We start from the raw sequence: 15,000 nt of genomic DNA on the forward strand, positions 1-15,000 counted from the left end.
GCTACTTATCCATATACAGATTTAGCAATTGACAATGCAAGGTGGTCTCTCTCTCGTGTCAAAATGAAAACAGCTTCCAGCCCCTTTCATGAAGGACTACTTGTGCATATTGCAAGATTTCAGTTTCTAAGTGAATGAGCAAAAGAGCATACAGCACCTGGTATTCCCAAGCGGTCTCCCATCCAAGTACTAACCAGGCCCGACCCTGCTTAGCTTCCGAGATCAAACGAGATCGGGCGTTGCCAGGCTGGTATGGCCGTACGAAATAAGTTGACAACCATAGGCTACTTATCCATATACAGATTTAGCAATTGACAATGCAAGGTGGTCTCTCTCTCTCTCTCGTGTCAAAATGAAAACAGCTTCCAGCCCCTTTCATGAAGGACTACTTGTGCATATTGCAAGATTTCAGTTTCTAAGTGAATGAGCAAAAGAGCATACAGCACCTGGTATTCCCAGGCGGTCTCCCATCCAAGTACTAACCAGGCCCGACCCTGCTTAGCTTCCGAGATCAGGCGTTGCCAGGCTGGTATGGCCGTACGAAATAAGTTGACAACCATAGGCTACTTATCCATATACAGATTTAGCAATTGACAATGCAAGGTAGTCTCTCTCTCTCTCTCTCTCTCTCTCTCGTGTCAAAATGAAAACAGCTTCCAGCCCCTTTCATGAAGGACTACTTGTGCATATTGCAAGATTTCAGTTTCTAAGTGAATGAGCAAAAGAGCATACAGCACCTGGTATTCCCAGGCGGTCTCCCATCCAAGTACTAACCAGGCCCGACCCTGCTTAGCTTCCGAGATCAGACGAGATCGGGCGTTGCCAGGCTGGTATGGCCGTACGAAATAAGTTGACAACCATAGGCTACTTATCCATATACAGATTTAGCAATTGACAATGCAAGGTAGTCTCTCTCTCTCTCTCTCGTGTCAAAATGAAAACAGCTTCCAGCCCCTTTCATGAAGGACTACTTGTGCATATTGCAAGATGTCAGTTTCTAAGTGAATGAGCAAAAGAGCATACAGCACCTGGTATTCCCAGGCGGTCTCCCATCCAAGTACTAACCAGGCCCGACCCTGCTTACCTTCCCAGATCAGACGAGATCGGGCGTTGCCAGGCTGGTATGGCCATACGAAATAAGTTGACAACCATAGGCTACTTATCCATATACAGATTTAGCAATTGACAATGCAAGGTGGTCTCTCTCTCTCTCTCGTGTCAAAATGAAAACAGCTTCCAGCCCCTTTCATGAAGGACTACTTGTGCATATTGCAAGATTTCAGTTTCTAAGTGAATGAGCAAAAGAGCATACAGCACCTGGTATTGCCAGGCGGTCTCCCATCCAAGTACTAACCAGGCCCGACCCTGCTTAGCTTCCGAGATCAGACGAGATCGGGCGTTGCCAGGCTGGTATGGCCGTACGAAATAAGTTGACAACCATAGGCTACTTATCCATATACAGATTTAGCAATTGACAATGCAAGGTGGTCTCTCTCTCTCTCTCTCTCGTGTCAAAATGAAAACAGCTTCCAGCCCCTTTCATGAAGGACTACTTGTGCATATTGCAAGATTTCAGTTTCTAAGTGAATGAGCAAAAGAGCATACAGCACCTGGTATTCCCAGGCGGTCTCCCATCCAAGTACTAACCAGGCCCGACCCTGCTTAGCTTCCGAGATCAGACGAGATCGGGCGTTGCCAGGCTGGTATGGCCGTACGAAATAAGTTGACAACCATAGGCTACTTATCCATATACAGATTTAGCAATTGACAATGCAAGGTGGTCTCTCTCTCTCTCTCTCTCTCTCTCTCGTGTCAAAATGAAAACAGCTTCCAGCCCCTTTCATGAAGGACTACTTGTGCAAATTGCAAGATTTCAGTTTCTAAGTGAATGAGCAAAAGAGCATACAGCACCTGGTATTCCCAGGCGGTCTCCCATCCAAGTACTAACCAGGCCCGACCCTGCTTAGCTTCCTAGATCAGACGAGATCGGGCGTTGCCAGGCGGGAATGGCCGTACGAAATAAGTTGACAACCATAGGCTACTTATCCATATACAGATTTGGCAATTGACAATGCAAGGTGGTCTCTCTCTCTCTCTCTCTCTCGTGTCAAAATGAAAACAGCTTCCAGCCCCTTTCATGAAGGACTACTTATGCATATTGCAAGATTTCAGTTTCTAAGTGAATGAGCAAAAGAGCATACAGCACCTGGTATTCCCAGGCGGTCTCCCATCCAAGTACTAACCAGGCCCGACCCTGCTTAGCTTCCGAGATCAGACGAGATCGGGCGTTGCCATGCTGGTATGGCCGTACGAAATAAGTTGACAACCATAGGCTACTTATCCATATACAGATTTAGCAATTGACAATGCAAGGTGGTCTCTCTCTCTCGTGTCAAAATGAAAACAGCTTCCAGCCCCTTTCATGAAGGACTACTTGTGCATATTGCAAGATTTCAGTTTCTAAGTGAATGAGCAAAAGAGCATACAGCACCTGGTATTCCCAGGCGGTCTCCCATCCAAGTACTAACCAGGCCCGACCCTGCTTAGCTTCCGAGATCAGACGAGATCGGGCGTTGCCAGGCTGGTATGGCCGTACGAAATAAGTTGACAACCATAGGCTACTTATCCATATACAGATTTAGCAATTGACAATGCAAGGTGGTCTCTCTCTCTCTCTCTCTCTCTCGTGTCAAAATGAAAACAGCTTCCAGCCCCTTTCATGAAGGACTACTTGTGCATATTGCAAGATTTCAGTTTCTAAGTGAATGAGCAAATTAGCATACAGCACCTGGTATACCCAGGCGGTCTCCCATCCAAGTACTAACCAGACCCGACCCTGCTTAGCTTCCGAGATCAGACGAGATTGGGCGTTGCCAGGCTGGTATGGCCGTACGAAATAAGTTGACAACCATAGGCTACTTATCCATATACAGATTTAGCAATTGACAATGCAAGGTAGTCTCTCTCTCTCTCTCTCGTGTCAAAATGAAAACAGCTTCCAGCCCCTTTCATGAAGGACTACTTGTGCATATTGCAAGATTTCAGTTTCTAAGTGAATGAGCAAAAGAGCATACAGCACCTGGTATTCCCAGGCGGTCTCCCATCCAAGTACTAACCAGGCCCGACCCTGCTTAGCTTCCGAGATCAGACGAGATCGGGCGTTGCCAGGCTGGTATGGCCGTACGAAATAAGTTGACAACCATAGGCTACTTATCCATATACCGATTTAGCAATTGACAATGCAAGGTGGTCTCTCTCTCGTGTCAAAATGAAAACAGCTTCCAGCCCCTTTCATGAAGGACTACTTGTGCATATTGCAAGATTTCAGTTTCTAAGTGAATGAGCAAAAGAGCATACAGCACCTGGTATTCCCAAGCGGTCTCCCATCCAAGTACTAACCAGGCCCGACCCTGCTTAGCTTCCGAGATCAAACGAGATCGGGCGTTGCCAGGCTGGTATGGCCGTACGAAATAAGTTGACAACCATAGGCTACTTATCCATATACAGATTTAGCAATTGACAATGCAAGGTGGTCTCTCTCTCTCTCTCGTGTCAAAATGAAAACAGCTTCCAGCCCCTTTCATGAAGGACTACTTGTGCATATTGCAAGATTTCAGTTTCTAAGTGAATGAGCAAAAGAGCATACAGCACCTGGTATTCCCAGGCGGTCTCCCATCCAAGTACTAACCAGGCCCGACCCTGCTTAGCTTCCGAGATCAGACGAGATCGGGCGTTGCCAGGCTGGTATGGCCGTACGAAATAAGTTGACAACCATAGGCTACTTATCCATATACAGATTTAGCAATTGACAATGCAAGGTAGTCTCTCTCTCTCTCTCTCTCTCTCGTGTCAAAATGAAAACAGCTTCCAGCCCCTTTCATGAAGGACTACTTGTGCATATTGCAAGATTTCAGTTTCTAAGTGAATGAGCAAAAGAGCATACAGCACCTGGTATTCCCAGGCGGTCTCCCATCCAAGTACTAACCAGGCCCGACCCTGCTTAGCTTCCGAGATCAGACGAGATCGGGCGTTGCCAGGCTGGTATGGCCGTACGAAATAAGTTGACAACCATAGGCTACTTATCCATATACAGATTTAGCAATTGACAATGCAAGGTAGTCTCTCTCTCTCTCTCTCGTGTCAAAATGAAAACAGCTTCCAGCCCCTTTCATGAAGGACTACTTGTGCATATTGCAAGATGTCAGTTTCTAAGTGAATGAGCAAAAGAGCATACAGCACCTGGTATTCCCAGGCGGTCTCCCATCCAAGTACTAACCAGGCCCGACCCTGCTTACCTTCCCAGATCAGACGAGATCGGGCGTTGCCAGGCTGGTATGGCCGTACGAAATAAGTTGACAACCATAGGCTACTTATCCATATACAGATTTAGCAATTGACAATGCAAGGTGGTCTCTCTCTCTCTCTCGTGTCAAAATGAAAACAGCTTCCAGCCCCTTTCATGAAGGACTACTTGTGCATATTGCAAGATTTCAGTTTCTAAGTGAATGAGCAAAAGAGCATACAGCACCTGGTATACCCAGGCGGTCTCCCATCCAAGTACTAACCAGGCCCGACCCTGCTTAGCTTCCGAGATCAGACGAGATCGGGCGTTGCCAGGCTGGTATGGCCGTACGAAATAAGTTGACAACCATAGGCTACTTATCCATATACAGATTTAGCAATTGACAATGCAAGGTGGTCTCTCTCTCTCTCTCTCTCGTGTCAAAATGAAAACAGCTTCCAGCCCCTTTCATGAAGGACTACTTGTGCATATTGCAAGATTTCAGTTTCTAAGTGAATGAGCAAAAGAGCATACAGCACCTGGTATTCCCAGGCGGTCTCCCATCCAAGTACTAACCAGGCCCGACCCTGCTTAGCTTCCGAGATCAGACGAGATCGGGCGTTGCCAGGCTGGTATGGCCGTACGAAATAAGTTGACAACCATAGGCTATTTATCCATATACAGATTCAGCAATTGACAATGCAAGGTGGTCTCTCTCTCTCTCTCTCTCTCGTGTCAAAATGAAAACAGCTTCCAGCCCCTTTCATGAAGGACTACTTGTGCAAATTGCAAGATTTCAGTTTCTAAGTGAATGAGCAAAAGAGCATACAGCACCTGGTATTCCCAGGCGGTCTCCCATCCAAGTACTAACCAGGCCCGACCCTGCTTAGCTTCCTAGATCAGACGAGATCGGGCGTTGCCAGGCGGGAATGGCCGTACGAAATAAGTTGACAACCATAGGCTACTTATCCATATACAGATTTGGCAATTGACAATGCAAGGTGGTCTCTCTCTCTCTCTCTCTCTCTCGTGTCAAAATGAAAACAGCTTCCAGCCCCTTTCATGAAGGACTACTTATGCATATTGCAAGATTTCAGTTTCTAAGTGAATGAGCAAAAGAGCATACAGCACCTGGTATTCCCAGGCGGTCTCCCATCCAAGTACTAACCAGGCCCGACCCTGCTTAGCTTCCGAGATCAGACGAGATCGGGCGTTGCCAGGCTGGTATGGCCGAACGAAATAAGTTGACAACCATAGGCTACTTATCCATATACAGATTTAGCAATTGACAATGCAAGGTGGTCTCTCTCTCTCTCTCTCTCTCTCTCTCTCTCTCTCTCTCTCTCTCTCTCTCTCTCTCTCTCTCTCTCTCGTGTCAAAATTAAAACAGCTTCCAGCCCCTTTCAGGAAGGACTACTTGTGCATATTGCAAGATTTCAGTTTGTAAGTGAATGAGCAAAAGAGCATACAGCACCTGGTATACCCAGGCGGTCTCCCATCCAAGTACTAACCAGACCCGACCCTGCTTAGCTTCCGAGATCAGACGAGATTGGGCGTTGCCAGGCTGGTATGGCCGTACGAAATAAGTTGACAACCATAGGCTACTTATCCATATACAGATTTAGCAATTGACAATGCAAGGTGGTCTCTCTCTCTCGTGTCAAAATGAAAACAGCTTCCAGCCCCTTTCATGAAGGACTACTTGTGCATATTGCAAGATTTCAGTTTCTAAGTGAATGAGCAAAAGAGCATACAGCACCTGGTATTCCCAGGCGGTCTCCCATCCAAGTACTAACCAGGCCCGACCCTGCTTAGCTTCCGAGATCAGGCGTTGCCAGGCTGGTATGGCCGTACGAAATAAGTTGACAACCATAGGCTACTTATCCATATACAGATTTAGCAATTGACAATGCAAGGTGGTCTCTCTCTCGTGTCAAAATGAAAACAGCTTCCAGCCCCTTTCATGAAGGACTACTTGTGCATATTGCAAGATTTCAGTTTCTAAGTGAATGAGCAAAAGAGCATACAGCACCTGGTATTCCCAGGCGGTCTCCCATCCAAGTACTAACCAGGCCCGACCCTGCTTAGCTTCCGAGATCAGACGAGATCGGGCGTTGCCAGGCTGGTATGGCCGTACGAAATAAGTTGACAACCATAGGCTACTTATCCATATACAGATTTAGCAATTGACAATGCAAGGTAGTCTCTCTCTCTCTCTCTCTCTCTCTCTCTCTCGTGTCAAAATGAAAACAGCTTCCAGCCCCTTTCATGAAGGACTACTTGTGCATATTGCAAGATTTCAGTTTCTAAGTGAATGAGCAAAAGAGCATACAGCACCTGGTATTCCCAGGCGGTCTCCCATCCAAGTACTAACCAGGCCCGACCCTGCTTAGCTTCCGAGATCAGACGAGATCGGGCGTTGCCAGGCTGGTATGGCCGTACGAAATAAGTTGACAACCATAGGCTACTTATCCATATACAGATTTAGCAATTGACAATGCAAGGTAGTCTCTCTCTCTCTCTCTCGTGTCAAAATGAAAACAGCTTCCAGCCCCTTTCATGAAGGACTACTTGTGCATATTGCAAGATGTCAGTTTCTAAGTGAATGAGCAAAAGAGCATACAGCACCTGGTATTCCCAGGCGGTCTCCCATCCAAGTACTAACCAGGCCCGACCCTGCTTACCTTCCCAGATCAGACGAGATCGGGCGTTGCCAGGCTGGTATGGCCGTACGAAATAAGTTGACAACCATAGGCTACTTATCCATATACAGATTTAGCAATTGACAATGCAAGGTGGTCTCTCTCTCTCTCTCGTGTCAAAATGAAAACAGCTTCCAGCCCCTTTCATGAAGGACTACTTGTGCATATTGCAAGATTTCAGTTTCTAAGTGAATGAGCAAAAGAGCATACAGCACCTGGTATACCCAGGCGGTCTCCCATCCAAGTACTAACCAGGCCCGACCCTGCTTAGCTTCCGAGATCAGACGAGATCGGGCGTTGCCAGGCTGGTATGGCCGTACGAAATAAGTTGACAACCATAGGCTACTTATCCATATACAGATTTAGCAATTGACAATGCAAGGTGGTCTCTCTCTCTCTCTCTCTCGTGTCAAAATGAAAACAGCTTCCAGCCCCTTTCATGAAGGACTACTTGTGCATATTGCAAGATTTCAGTTTCTAAGTGAATGAGCAAAAGAGCATACAGCACCTAGTATTCCCAGGCGGTCTCCCATCCAAGTACTAACCAGGCCCGACCCTGCTTAGCTTCCGAGATCAGACGAGATCGGGCGTTGCCAGGCTGGTATGGCCGTACGAAAAAAGTTGACAACCATAGGCTACTTATCCATATACAGATTTAGCAATTGACAATGCAAGGTGGTCTCTCTCTCTCTCTCTCTCTCTCTCTCTCGTGTCAAAATGAAAACAGCTTCCAGCCCCTTTCATGAAGGACTACTTGTGCAAATTGCAAGATTTCAGTTTCTAAGTGAATGAGCAAAAGAGCATACAGCACCTGGTATTCCCAGGCGGTCTCCCATCCAAGTACTAACCAGGCCCGACCCTGCTTAGCTTCCTAGATCAGACGAGATCGGGCGTTGCCAGGCGGGAATGGCCGTACGAAATAAGTTGACAACCATAGGCTACTTATCCATATACAGATTTGGCAATTGACAATGCAAGGTGGTCTCTCTCTCTCTCTCTCTCTCGTGTCAAAATGAAAACAGCTTCCAGCCCCTTTCATGAAGGACTACTTATGCATATTGCAAGATTTCAGTTTCTAAGTGAATGAGCAAAAGAGCATACAGCACCTGGTATTCCCAGGCGGTCTCCCATCCAAGTACTAACCAGGCCCGACCCTGCTTAGCTTCCGAGATCAGACGAGATCGGGCGTTGCCAGGCTGGTATGGCCGTACGAAATAAGTTGACAACCATAGGCTACTTATCCATATACAGATTTAGCAATTGACAATGCAAGGTGGTCTCTCTCTCTCTCTCTCTCGTGTCAAAATGAAAACAGCTTCCAGCCCCTTTCATGAAGGACTACTTGTGCATATTGCAAGATTTCAGTTTCTAAGTGAATGAGCAAAAGAGCATACAGCACCTGGTATTCCCAGGCGGTCTCCCATCCAAGTACTAACCAGGCCCGACCCTGCTTAGCTTCCGAGATCAGACGAGATCGGGCGTTGCCAGGCTGGTATGGCCGTACGAAATAAGTTGACAACCATAGGCTACTTATCCATATACAGATTTAGCAATTGACAATGCAAGGTGGTCTCTCTCTCTCTCTCTCTCTCTCTCTCTCTCTCTCTCTCTCTCTCTCTCTCTCTCTCTCTCTCTCTCTCTCTCTCTCGTGTCAAAATTAAAACAGCTTCCAGCCCCTTTCAGGAAGGACTACTTGTGCATATTGCAAGATTTCAGTTTGTAAGTGAATGAGCAAAAGAGCATACAGCACCTGGTATACCCAGGCGGTCTCCCATCCAAGTACTAACCAGACCCGACCCTGCTTAGCTTCCGAGATCAGACGAGATTGGGCGTTGCCAGGCTGGTATGGCCGTACGAAATAAGTTGACAACCATAGGCTACTTATCCATATACAGATTTAGCAATTGACAATGCAAGGTGGTCTCTCTCTCTCGTGTCAAAATGAAAACAGCTTCCAGCCCCTTTCATGAAGGACTACTTGTGCATATTGCAAGATTTCAGTTTCTAAGTGAATGAGCAAAAGAGCATACAGCACCTGGTATTCCCAGGCGGTCTCCCATCCAAGTACTAACCAGGCCCGACCCTGCTTAGCTTCCGAGATCAGGCGTTGCCAGGCTGGTATGGCCGTACGAAATAAGTTGACAACCATAGGCTACTTATCCATATACAGATTTAGCAATTGACAATGCAAGGTGGTCTCTCTCTCGTGTCAAAATGAAAACAGCTTCCAGCCCCTTTCATGAAGGACTACTTGTGCATATTGCAAGATTTCAGTTTCTAAGTGAATGAGCAAAAGAGCATACAGCACCTGGTATTCCCAGGCGGTCTCCCATCCAAGTACTAACCAGGCCCGACCCTGCTTAGCTTCCGAGATCAGACGAGATCGGGCGTTGCCAGGCTGGTATGGCCGTACGAAATAAGTTGACAACCATAGGCTACTTATCCATATACAGATTTAGCAATTGACAATGCAAGGTAGTCTCTCTCTCTCTCTCTCTCTCTCTCTCTCTCGTGTCAAAATGAAAACAGCTTCCAGCCCCTTTCATGAAGGACTACTTGTGCATATTGCAAGATTTCAGTTTCTAAGTGAATGAGCAAAAGAGCATACAGCACCTGGTATTCCCAGGCGGTCTCCCATCCAAGTACTAACCAGGCCCGACCCTGCTTAGCTTCCGAGATCAGACGAGATCGGGCGTTGCCAGGCTGGTATGGCCGTACGAAATAAGTTGACAACCATAGGCTACTTATCCATATACAGATTTAGCAATTGACAATGCAAGGTAGTCTCTCTCTCTCTCTCTCGTGTCAAAATGAAAACAGCTTCCAGCCCCTTTCATGAAGGACTACTTGTGCATATTGCAAGATGTCAGTTTCTAAGTGAATGAGCAAAAGAGCATACAGCACCTGGTATTCCCAGGCGGTCTCCCATCCAAGTACTAACCAGGCCCGACCCTGCTTACCTTCCCAGATCAGACGAGATCGGGCGTTGCCAGGCTGGTATGGCCGTACGAAATAAGTTGACAACCATAGGCTACTTATCCATATACAGATTTAGCAATTGACAATGCAAGGTGGTCTCTCTCTCTCTCTCGTGTCAAAATGAAAACAGCTTCCAGCCCCTTTCATGAAGGACTACTTGTGCATATTGCAAGATTTCAGTTTCTAAGTGAATGAGCAAAAGAGCATACAGCACCTGGTATACCCAGGCGGTCTCCCATCCAAGTACTAACCAGGCCCGACCCTGCTTAGCTTCCGAGATCAGACGAGATCGGGCGTTGCCAGGCTGGTATGGCCGTACGAAATAAGTTGACAACCATAGGCTACTTATCCATATACAGATTTAGCAATTGACAATGCAAGGTGGTCTCTCTCTCTCTCTCTCTCGTGTCAAAATGAAAACAGCTTCCAGCCCCTTTCATGAAGGACTACTTGTGCATATTGCAAGATTTCAGTTTCTAAGTGAATGAGCAAAAGAGCATACAGCACCTGGTATTCCCAGGCGGTCTCCCATCCAAGTACTAACCAGGCCCGACCCTGCTTAGCTTCCGAGATCAGACGAGATCGGGCGTTGCCAGGCTGGTATGGCCGTACGAAAAAAGTTGACAACCATAGGCTACTTATCCATATACAGATTTAGCAATTGACAATGCAAGGTGGTCTCTCTCTCTCTCTCTCTCTCTCTCTCTCGTGTCAAAATGAAAACAGCTTCCAGCCCCTTTCATGAAGGACTACTTGTGCAAATTGCAAGATTTCAGTTTCTAAGTGAATGAGCAAAAGAGCATACAGCACCTGGTATTCCCAGGCGGTCTCCCATCCAAGTACTAACCAGGCCCGACCCTGCTTAGCTTCCTAGATCAGACGAGATCGGGCGTTGCCAGGCGGGAATGGCCGTACGAAATAAGTTGACAACCATAGGCTACTTATCCATATACAGATTTGGCAATTGACAATGCAAGGTGGTCTCTCTCTCTCTCTCTCTCTCGTGTCAAAATGAAAACAGCTTCCAGCCCCTTTCATGAAGGACTACTTATGCATATTGCAAGATTTCAGTTTCTAAGTGAATGAGCAAAAGAGCATACAGCACCTGGTATTCCCAGGCGGTCTCCCATCCAAGTACTAACCAGGCCCGACCCTGCTTAGCTTCCGAGATCAGACGAGATCGGGCGTTGCCAGGCTGGTATGGCCGTACGAAATAAGTTGACAACCATAGGCTACTTATCCATATACAGATTTAGCAATTGACAATGCAAGGTGGTCTCTCTCTCTCTCTCTCTCGTGTCAAAATGAAAACAGCTTCCAGCCCCTTTCATGAAGGACTACTTGTGCATATTGCAAGATTTCAGTTTCTAAGTGAATGAGCAAAAGAGCATACAGCACCTGGTATTCCCAGGCGGTCTCCCATCCAAGTACTAACCAGGCCCGACCCTGCTTAGCTTCCGAGATCAGACGAGATCGGGCGTTGCCAGGCTGGTATGGCCGTACGAAATAAGTTGACAACCATAGGCTACTTATCCATATACAGATTTAGCAATTGACAATGCAAGGTGGTCTCTCTCTCTCTCTCTCTCTCTCGTGTCAAAATGAAAACAGCTTCCAGCCCCTTTCATGAAGGACTACTTGTGCATATTGCAAGATTTCAGTTTCTAAGTGAATGAGCAAATTAGCATACAGCACCTGGTATACCCAGGCGGTCTCCCATCCAAGTACTAACCAGACCCGACCCTGCTTAGCTTCCGAGATCAGACGAGATTGGGCGTTGCCAGGCTGGTATGGCCGTACGAAATAAGTTGACAACCATAGGCTACTTATCCATATACAGATTTAGCAATTGACAATGAAAGGTAGTCTCTCTCTCTCTCTCTCGTGTCAAAATGAAAACAGCTTCCAGCCCCTTTCATGAAGGACTACTTGTGCATATTGCAAGATTTCAGTTTCTAAGTGAATGAGCAAAAGAGCATACAGCACCTGGTATTCCCAGGCGGTCTCCCATCCAAGTACTAACCAGGCCCGACCCTGCTTAGCTTCCGAGATCAGACGAGATCGGGCGTTGCCAGGCTGGTATGGCCGTACGAAATAAGTTGACAACCATAGGCTACTTATCCATATACAGATTTAGCAATTGACAATGCAAGGTGGTCTCTCTCTCGTGTCAAAATGAAAACAGCTTCCAGCCCCTTTCATGAAGGACTACTTGTGCATATTGCAAGATTTCAGTTTCTAAGTGAATGAGCAAAAGAGCATACAGCACCTGGTATTCCCAAGCGGTCTCCCATCCAAGTACTAACCAGGCCCGACCCTGCTTAGCTTCCGAGATCAAACGAGATCGGGCGTTGCCAGGCTGGTATGGCCGTACGAAATAAGTTGACAACCATAGGCTACTTATCCATATACAGATTTAGCAATTGACAATGCAAGGTGGTCTCTCTCTCTCGTGTCAAAATGAAAACAGCTTCCAGCCCCTTTCATGAAGGACTACTTGTGCATATTGCAAGATTTCAGTTTCTAAGTGAATGAGCAAAAGAGCATACAGCACCTGGTATTCCCAGGCGGTCTCCCATCCAAGTACTAACCAGGCCCGACCCTGCTTAGCTTCCGAGATCAGACGAGATCGGGCGTTGCCAGGCTGGTATGGCCGTACGAAATAAGTTGACAACCATAGGCTACTTATCCATATACAGATTTAGCAATTGACAATGCAAGGTGGTCTCTCTCTCTCTCTCTCTCTCTCGTGTCAAAATGAAAACAGCTTCCAGCCCCTTTCATGAAGGACTACTTGTGCATATTGCAAGATTTCAGTTTCTAAGTGAATGAGCAAATTAGCATACAGCACCTGGTATACCCAGGCGGTCTCCCATCCAAGTACTAACCAGACCCGACCCTGCTTAGCTTCCGAGATCAGACGAGATTGGGCGTTGCCAGGCTGGTATGGCCGTACGAAATAAGTTGACAACCATAGGCTACTTATCCATATACAGATTTAGCAATTGACAATGCAAGGTAGTCTCTCTCTCTCTCTCTCTCGTGTCAAAATGAAAACAGCTTCCAGCCCCTTTCATGAAGGACTACTTGTGCATATTGCAAGATTTCAGTTTCTAAGTGAATGAGCAAAAGAGCATACAGCACCTGGTATTCCCAGGCGGTCTCCCATCCAAGTACTAACCAGGCCCGACCCTGCTTAGCTTCCGAGATCAGACGAGATCGGGCGTTGCCAGGCTGGTATGGCCGTACGAAATAAGTTGACAACCATAGGCTACTTATCCATATACAGATTTAGCAATTGACAATGCAAGGTGGTCTCTCTCTCGTGTCAAAATGAAAACAGCTTCCAGCCCCTTTCATGAAGGACTACTTGTGCATATTGCAAGATTTCAGTTTCTAAGTGAATGAGCAAAAGAGCATACAGCACCTGGTATTCCCAAGCAGTCTCCCATCCAAGTACTAACCAGGCCCGACCCTGCTTAGCTTCCGAGATCAAACGAGATCGGGCGTTGCCAGGCTGGTATGGCCGTACGAAATAAGTTGACAACCATAGGCTACTTATCCATATACAGATTTAGCAATTGACAATGCAAGGTGGTCTCTCTCTCTCGTGTCAAAATGAAAACAGCTTCCAGCCCCTTTCATGAAGGACTACTTGTGCATATTGCAAGATTTCAGTTTCTAAGTGAATGAGCAAAAGAGCATACAGCACCTGGTATTCCCAGGCGGTCTCCCATCCAAGTACTAACCAGGCCCGACCCTGCTTAGCTTCCGAGATCAGACGAGATCGGGCGTTGCCAGGCTGGTATGGCCGTACGAAATAAGTTGACAACCATAGGCTACTTATCCATATACAGATTTAGCAATTGACAATGCAAGGTAGTCTCTCTCTCTCTCTCTCTCTCTCTCTCTCGTGTCAAAATGAAAACAGCTTCCAGCCCCTTTCATGAAGGACTACTTGTGCATATTGCAAGATTTCAGTTTCTAAGTGAATGAGCAAAAGAGCATACAGCACCTGGTATTCCCAGGCGGTCTCCCATCCAAGTACTAACCAGGCCCGACCCTGCTTAGCTTCCGAGATCAGACGAGATCGGGCGTTGCCAGGCTGGTATGGCCGTACGAAATAAGTTGACAACCATAGGCTACTTATCCATATACAGATTTAGCAATTGACAATGCAAGGTGGTCTCTCTCTCGTGTCAAAATGAAAACAGCTTCCAGCCCCTTTCATGAAGGACTACTTGTGCATATTGCAAGATTTCAGTTTCTAAGTGAATGAGCAAAAGAGCATACAGCACCTGGTATTCCCAAGCGGTCTCCCATCCAAGTACTAACCAGGCCCGACCCTGCTTAGCTTCCGAGATCAAACGAGATCGGGCGTTGCCAGGCTGGTATGGCCGTACGAAATAAGTTGACAACCATAGGCTACTTATCCATATACAGATTTAGCAATTGACAATGCAAGGTGGTCTCTCTCTCTCGTGTCAAAATGAAAACAGCTTCCAGCCCCTTTCATGAAGGACTACTTGTGCATATTGCAAGATTTCAGTTTCTAAGTGAATGAGCAAAAGAGCATACAGCACCTGGTATTCCCAGGCGGTCTCCCATCCAAGTACTAACCAGGCCCGACCCTGCTTAGCTTCCGAGATCAGACGAGATCGGGCGTTGCCAGGCTGGTATGGCCGTACGAAATAAGTTGACAACCATAGGCTACTTATCCATATACAGATTTAGCAATTGACAATGCAAGGTGGTCTCTCTCTCGTGTCAAAATGAAAACAGCTTCCAGCCCCTTTCATGAAGGACTACTTGTGCATATTGCAAGATTTCAGTTTCTAAGTGAATGAGCAAAAGAGCATACAGCACCTGGTATTCCCAGGCGGTCTCCCATCCAAGTACTAACCAGGCCCGACCCTGCTTAGCTTCCGAGATCAGACGAGATCGGGCGTTGCCAGGCTGGTATGGCCGTACGAAATAAGTTGACAACCATAGGCTACTTATCCATATACAGATTTAGCAATTGACAATGCAAGGTAG

At 46.8% G+C, this 15,000-nt stretch overlaps 34 non-coding genes and 17 pseudogenes across 34 annotated transcripts; all 51 read right to left on the reverse strand.

Moving 5' to 3' along the window:
• Window positions 1-145: 145 nt before the first annotated feature.
• Window positions 146-264, reverse strand: LOC146247645 (5S ribosomal RNA). The gene has a single exon (XR_014733235.1). It is a non-coding gene; the product is annotated as a 5S ribosomal RNA (ribosomal RNA).
• Window positions 265-434: 170 nt separating this feature from the next.
• LOC146247646 (5S ribosomal RNA) lies at window positions 435-543 on the reverse strand (annotated as a pseudogene).
• Window positions 544-725: 182 nt separating this feature from the next.
• Window positions 726-844, reverse strand: LOC146247647 (5S ribosomal RNA). Its single transcript, XR_014734158.1, has one exon. It is a non-coding gene; the product is annotated as a 5S ribosomal RNA (ribosomal RNA).
• A 172-nt stretch (window positions 845-1,016) lies between these two features.
• LOC146247648 (5S ribosomal RNA) lies at window positions 1,017-1,135 on the reverse strand (annotated as a pseudogene).
• A 170-nt stretch (window positions 1,136-1,305) lies between these two features.
• LOC146247649 (5S ribosomal RNA) lies at window positions 1,306-1,424 on the reverse strand (annotated as a pseudogene).
• A 174-nt stretch (window positions 1,425-1,598) lies between these two features.
• On the reverse strand, window positions 1,599-1,717 carry LOC146247650 (5S ribosomal RNA). Its single transcript, XR_014734159.1, has one exon. It is a non-coding gene; the product is annotated as a 5S ribosomal RNA (ribosomal RNA).
• Window positions 1,718-1,899: 182 nt separating this feature from the next.
• On the reverse strand, window positions 1,900-2,018 carry LOC146247651 (5S ribosomal RNA; annotated as a pseudogene).
• A 176-nt stretch (window positions 2,019-2,194) lies between these two features.
• On the reverse strand, window positions 2,195-2,313 carry LOC146247652 (5S ribosomal RNA). Its single transcript, XR_014733854.1, has one exon. It is a non-coding gene; the product is annotated as a 5S ribosomal RNA (ribosomal RNA).
• Window positions 2,314-2,479: 166 nt separating this feature from the next.
• LOC146247653 (5S ribosomal RNA) lies at window positions 2,480-2,598 on the reverse strand. The gene has a single exon (XR_014734160.1). It is a non-coding gene; the product is annotated as a 5S ribosomal RNA (ribosomal RNA).
• Window positions 2,599-2,776: 178 nt separating this feature from the next.
• LOC146247654 (5S ribosomal RNA) lies at window positions 2,777-2,895 on the reverse strand (annotated as a pseudogene).
• A 172-nt stretch (window positions 2,896-3,067) lies between these two features.
• LOC146247655 (5S ribosomal RNA) lies at window positions 3,068-3,186 on the reverse strand. The gene has a single exon (XR_014734161.1). It is a non-coding gene; the product is annotated as a 5S ribosomal RNA (ribosomal RNA).
• Window positions 3,187-3,350: 164 nt separating this feature from the next.
• LOC146247656 (5S ribosomal RNA) lies at window positions 3,351-3,469 on the reverse strand. The gene has a single exon (XR_014733236.1). It is a non-coding gene; the product is annotated as a 5S ribosomal RNA (ribosomal RNA).
• Window positions 3,470-3,639: 170 nt separating this feature from the next.
• On the reverse strand, window positions 3,640-3,758 carry LOC146247657 (5S ribosomal RNA). Its single transcript, XR_014734162.1, has one exon. It is a non-coding gene; the product is annotated as a 5S ribosomal RNA (ribosomal RNA).
• A 178-nt stretch (window positions 3,759-3,936) lies between these two features.
• Window positions 3,937-4,055, reverse strand: LOC146247658 (5S ribosomal RNA). Its single transcript, XR_014734163.1, has one exon. It is a non-coding gene; the product is annotated as a 5S ribosomal RNA (ribosomal RNA).
• A 172-nt stretch (window positions 4,056-4,227) lies between these two features.
• Window positions 4,228-4,346, reverse strand: LOC146247659 (5S ribosomal RNA; annotated as a pseudogene).
• Window positions 4,347-4,516: 170 nt separating this feature from the next.
• On the reverse strand, window positions 4,517-4,635 carry LOC146247660 (5S ribosomal RNA). The gene has a single exon (XR_014733958.1). It is a non-coding gene; the product is annotated as a 5S ribosomal RNA (ribosomal RNA).
• A 174-nt stretch (window positions 4,636-4,809) lies between these two features.
• LOC146247661 (5S ribosomal RNA) lies at window positions 4,810-4,928 on the reverse strand. Its single transcript, XR_014734165.1, has one exon. It is a non-coding gene; the product is annotated as a 5S ribosomal RNA (ribosomal RNA).
• A 176-nt stretch (window positions 4,929-5,104) lies between these two features.
• LOC146247662 (5S ribosomal RNA) lies at window positions 5,105-5,223 on the reverse strand (annotated as a pseudogene).
• Window positions 5,224-5,401: 178 nt separating this feature from the next.
• LOC146247663 (5S ribosomal RNA) lies at window positions 5,402-5,520 on the reverse strand. The gene has a single exon (XR_014733923.1). It is a non-coding gene; the product is annotated as a 5S ribosomal RNA (ribosomal RNA).
• Window positions 5,521-5,744: 224 nt separating this feature from the next.
• On the reverse strand, window positions 5,745-5,863 carry LOC146247664 (5S ribosomal RNA; annotated as a pseudogene).
• A 166-nt stretch (window positions 5,864-6,029) lies between these two features.
• On the reverse strand, window positions 6,030-6,138 carry LOC146247665 (5S ribosomal RNA; annotated as a pseudogene).
• A 164-nt stretch (window positions 6,139-6,302) lies between these two features.
• LOC146247666 (5S ribosomal RNA) lies at window positions 6,303-6,421 on the reverse strand. Its single transcript, XR_014734166.1, has one exon. It is a non-coding gene; the product is annotated as a 5S ribosomal RNA (ribosomal RNA).
• A 186-nt stretch (window positions 6,422-6,607) lies between these two features.
• LOC146247667 (5S ribosomal RNA) lies at window positions 6,608-6,726 on the reverse strand. Its single transcript, XR_014734167.1, has one exon. It is a non-coding gene; the product is annotated as a 5S ribosomal RNA (ribosomal RNA).
• A 172-nt stretch (window positions 6,727-6,898) lies between these two features.
• On the reverse strand, window positions 6,899-7,017 carry LOC146247668 (5S ribosomal RNA; annotated as a pseudogene).
• Window positions 7,018-7,187: 170 nt separating this feature from the next.
• LOC146247669 (5S ribosomal RNA) lies at window positions 7,188-7,306 on the reverse strand. The gene has a single exon (XR_014733959.1). It is a non-coding gene; the product is annotated as a 5S ribosomal RNA (ribosomal RNA).
• A 174-nt stretch (window positions 7,307-7,480) lies between these two features.
• LOC146247670 (5S ribosomal RNA) lies at window positions 7,481-7,599 on the reverse strand. Its single transcript, XR_014733635.1, has one exon. It is a non-coding gene; the product is annotated as a 5S ribosomal RNA (ribosomal RNA).
• Window positions 7,600-7,783: 184 nt separating this feature from the next.
• LOC146247671 (5S ribosomal RNA) lies at window positions 7,784-7,902 on the reverse strand (annotated as a pseudogene).
• A 176-nt stretch (window positions 7,903-8,078) lies between these two features.
• On the reverse strand, window positions 8,079-8,197 carry LOC146247672 (5S ribosomal RNA). The gene has a single exon (XR_014734168.1). It is a non-coding gene; the product is annotated as a 5S ribosomal RNA (ribosomal RNA).
• Window positions 8,198-8,371: 174 nt separating this feature from the next.
• On the reverse strand, window positions 8,372-8,490 carry LOC146247673 (5S ribosomal RNA). Its single transcript, XR_014734169.1, has one exon. It is a non-coding gene; the product is annotated as a 5S ribosomal RNA (ribosomal RNA).
• A 232-nt stretch (window positions 8,491-8,722) lies between these two features.
• Window positions 8,723-8,841, reverse strand: LOC146247674 (5S ribosomal RNA; annotated as a pseudogene).
• Window positions 8,842-9,007: 166 nt separating this feature from the next.
• Window positions 9,008-9,116, reverse strand: LOC146247675 (5S ribosomal RNA; annotated as a pseudogene).
• Window positions 9,117-9,280: 164 nt separating this feature from the next.
• Window positions 9,281-9,399, reverse strand: LOC146247676 (5S ribosomal RNA). Its single transcript, XR_014734170.1, has one exon. It is a non-coding gene; the product is annotated as a 5S ribosomal RNA (ribosomal RNA).
• A 186-nt stretch (window positions 9,400-9,585) lies between these two features.
• LOC146247677 (5S ribosomal RNA) lies at window positions 9,586-9,704 on the reverse strand. The gene has a single exon (XR_014734171.1). It is a non-coding gene; the product is annotated as a 5S ribosomal RNA (ribosomal RNA).
• A 172-nt stretch (window positions 9,705-9,876) lies between these two features.
• LOC146247678 (5S ribosomal RNA) lies at window positions 9,877-9,995 on the reverse strand (annotated as a pseudogene).
• A 170-nt stretch (window positions 9,996-10,165) lies between these two features.
• LOC146247679 (5S ribosomal RNA) lies at window positions 10,166-10,284 on the reverse strand. Its single transcript, XR_014733960.1, has one exon. It is a non-coding gene; the product is annotated as a 5S ribosomal RNA (ribosomal RNA).
• A 174-nt stretch (window positions 10,285-10,458) lies between these two features.
• On the reverse strand, window positions 10,459-10,577 carry LOC146247680 (5S ribosomal RNA). Its single transcript, XR_014734172.1, has one exon. It is a non-coding gene; the product is annotated as a 5S ribosomal RNA (ribosomal RNA).
• Window positions 10,578-10,761: 184 nt separating this feature from the next.
• LOC146247681 (5S ribosomal RNA) lies at window positions 10,762-10,880 on the reverse strand (annotated as a pseudogene).
• Window positions 10,881-11,056: 176 nt separating this feature from the next.
• On the reverse strand, window positions 11,057-11,175 carry LOC146247682 (5S ribosomal RNA). The gene has a single exon (XR_014734173.1). It is a non-coding gene; the product is annotated as a 5S ribosomal RNA (ribosomal RNA).
• A 174-nt stretch (window positions 11,176-11,349) lies between these two features.
• On the reverse strand, window positions 11,350-11,468 carry LOC146247683 (5S ribosomal RNA). The gene has a single exon (XR_014734174.1). It is a non-coding gene; the product is annotated as a 5S ribosomal RNA (ribosomal RNA).
• A 178-nt stretch (window positions 11,469-11,646) lies between these two features.
• On the reverse strand, window positions 11,647-11,765 carry LOC146247684 (5S ribosomal RNA; annotated as a pseudogene).
• A 172-nt stretch (window positions 11,766-11,937) lies between these two features.
• LOC146247685 (5S ribosomal RNA) lies at window positions 11,938-12,056 on the reverse strand. Its single transcript, XR_014734176.1, has one exon. It is a non-coding gene; the product is annotated as a 5S ribosomal RNA (ribosomal RNA).
• Window positions 12,057-12,220: 164 nt separating this feature from the next.
• Window positions 12,221-12,339, reverse strand: LOC146247686 (5S ribosomal RNA). The gene has a single exon (XR_014733238.1). It is a non-coding gene; the product is annotated as a 5S ribosomal RNA (ribosomal RNA).
• Window positions 12,340-12,505: 166 nt separating this feature from the next.
• On the reverse strand, window positions 12,506-12,624 carry LOC146247687 (5S ribosomal RNA). The gene has a single exon (XR_014734177.1). It is a non-coding gene; the product is annotated as a 5S ribosomal RNA (ribosomal RNA).
• A 178-nt stretch (window positions 12,625-12,802) lies between these two features.
• LOC146247688 (5S ribosomal RNA) lies at window positions 12,803-12,921 on the reverse strand (annotated as a pseudogene).
• A 174-nt stretch (window positions 12,922-13,095) lies between these two features.
• On the reverse strand, window positions 13,096-13,214 carry LOC146247689 (5S ribosomal RNA). The gene has a single exon (XR_014734178.1). It is a non-coding gene; the product is annotated as a 5S ribosomal RNA (ribosomal RNA).
• Window positions 13,215-13,378: 164 nt separating this feature from the next.
• Window positions 13,379-13,497, reverse strand: LOC146247690 (5S ribosomal RNA). Its single transcript, XR_014733986.1, has one exon. It is a non-coding gene; the product is annotated as a 5S ribosomal RNA (ribosomal RNA).
• A 166-nt stretch (window positions 13,498-13,663) lies between these two features.
• LOC146247691 (5S ribosomal RNA) lies at window positions 13,664-13,782 on the reverse strand. The gene has a single exon (XR_014734179.1). It is a non-coding gene; the product is annotated as a 5S ribosomal RNA (ribosomal RNA).
• Window positions 13,783-13,966: 184 nt separating this feature from the next.
• Window positions 13,967-14,085, reverse strand: LOC146247692 (5S ribosomal RNA). The gene has a single exon (XR_014734180.1). It is a non-coding gene; the product is annotated as a 5S ribosomal RNA (ribosomal RNA).
• A 164-nt stretch (window positions 14,086-14,249) lies between these two features.
• Window positions 14,250-14,368, reverse strand: LOC146247693 (5S ribosomal RNA). Its single transcript, XR_014733239.1, has one exon. It is a non-coding gene; the product is annotated as a 5S ribosomal RNA (ribosomal RNA).
• A 166-nt stretch (window positions 14,369-14,534) lies between these two features.
• Window positions 14,535-14,653, reverse strand: LOC146247694 (5S ribosomal RNA). The gene has a single exon (XR_014734181.1). It is a non-coding gene; the product is annotated as a 5S ribosomal RNA (ribosomal RNA).
• Window positions 14,654-14,817: 164 nt separating this feature from the next.
• On the reverse strand, window positions 14,818-14,936 carry LOC146247695 (5S ribosomal RNA). The gene has a single exon (XR_014734182.1). It is a non-coding gene; the product is annotated as a 5S ribosomal RNA (ribosomal RNA).
• Window positions 14,937-15,000: the final 64 nt, after the last annotated feature.

This window comes from Hypomesus nipponensis, chromosome 19 (assembly GCF_054491055.1).
Source record: "Hypomesus nipponensis isolate SF chromosome 19, ASM5449105v1, whole genome shotgun sequence".
NCBI classification, from domain to species: domain Eukaryota; kingdom Metazoa; phylum Chordata; class Actinopteri; order Osmeriformes; family Osmeridae; genus Hypomesus; species Hypomesus nipponensis.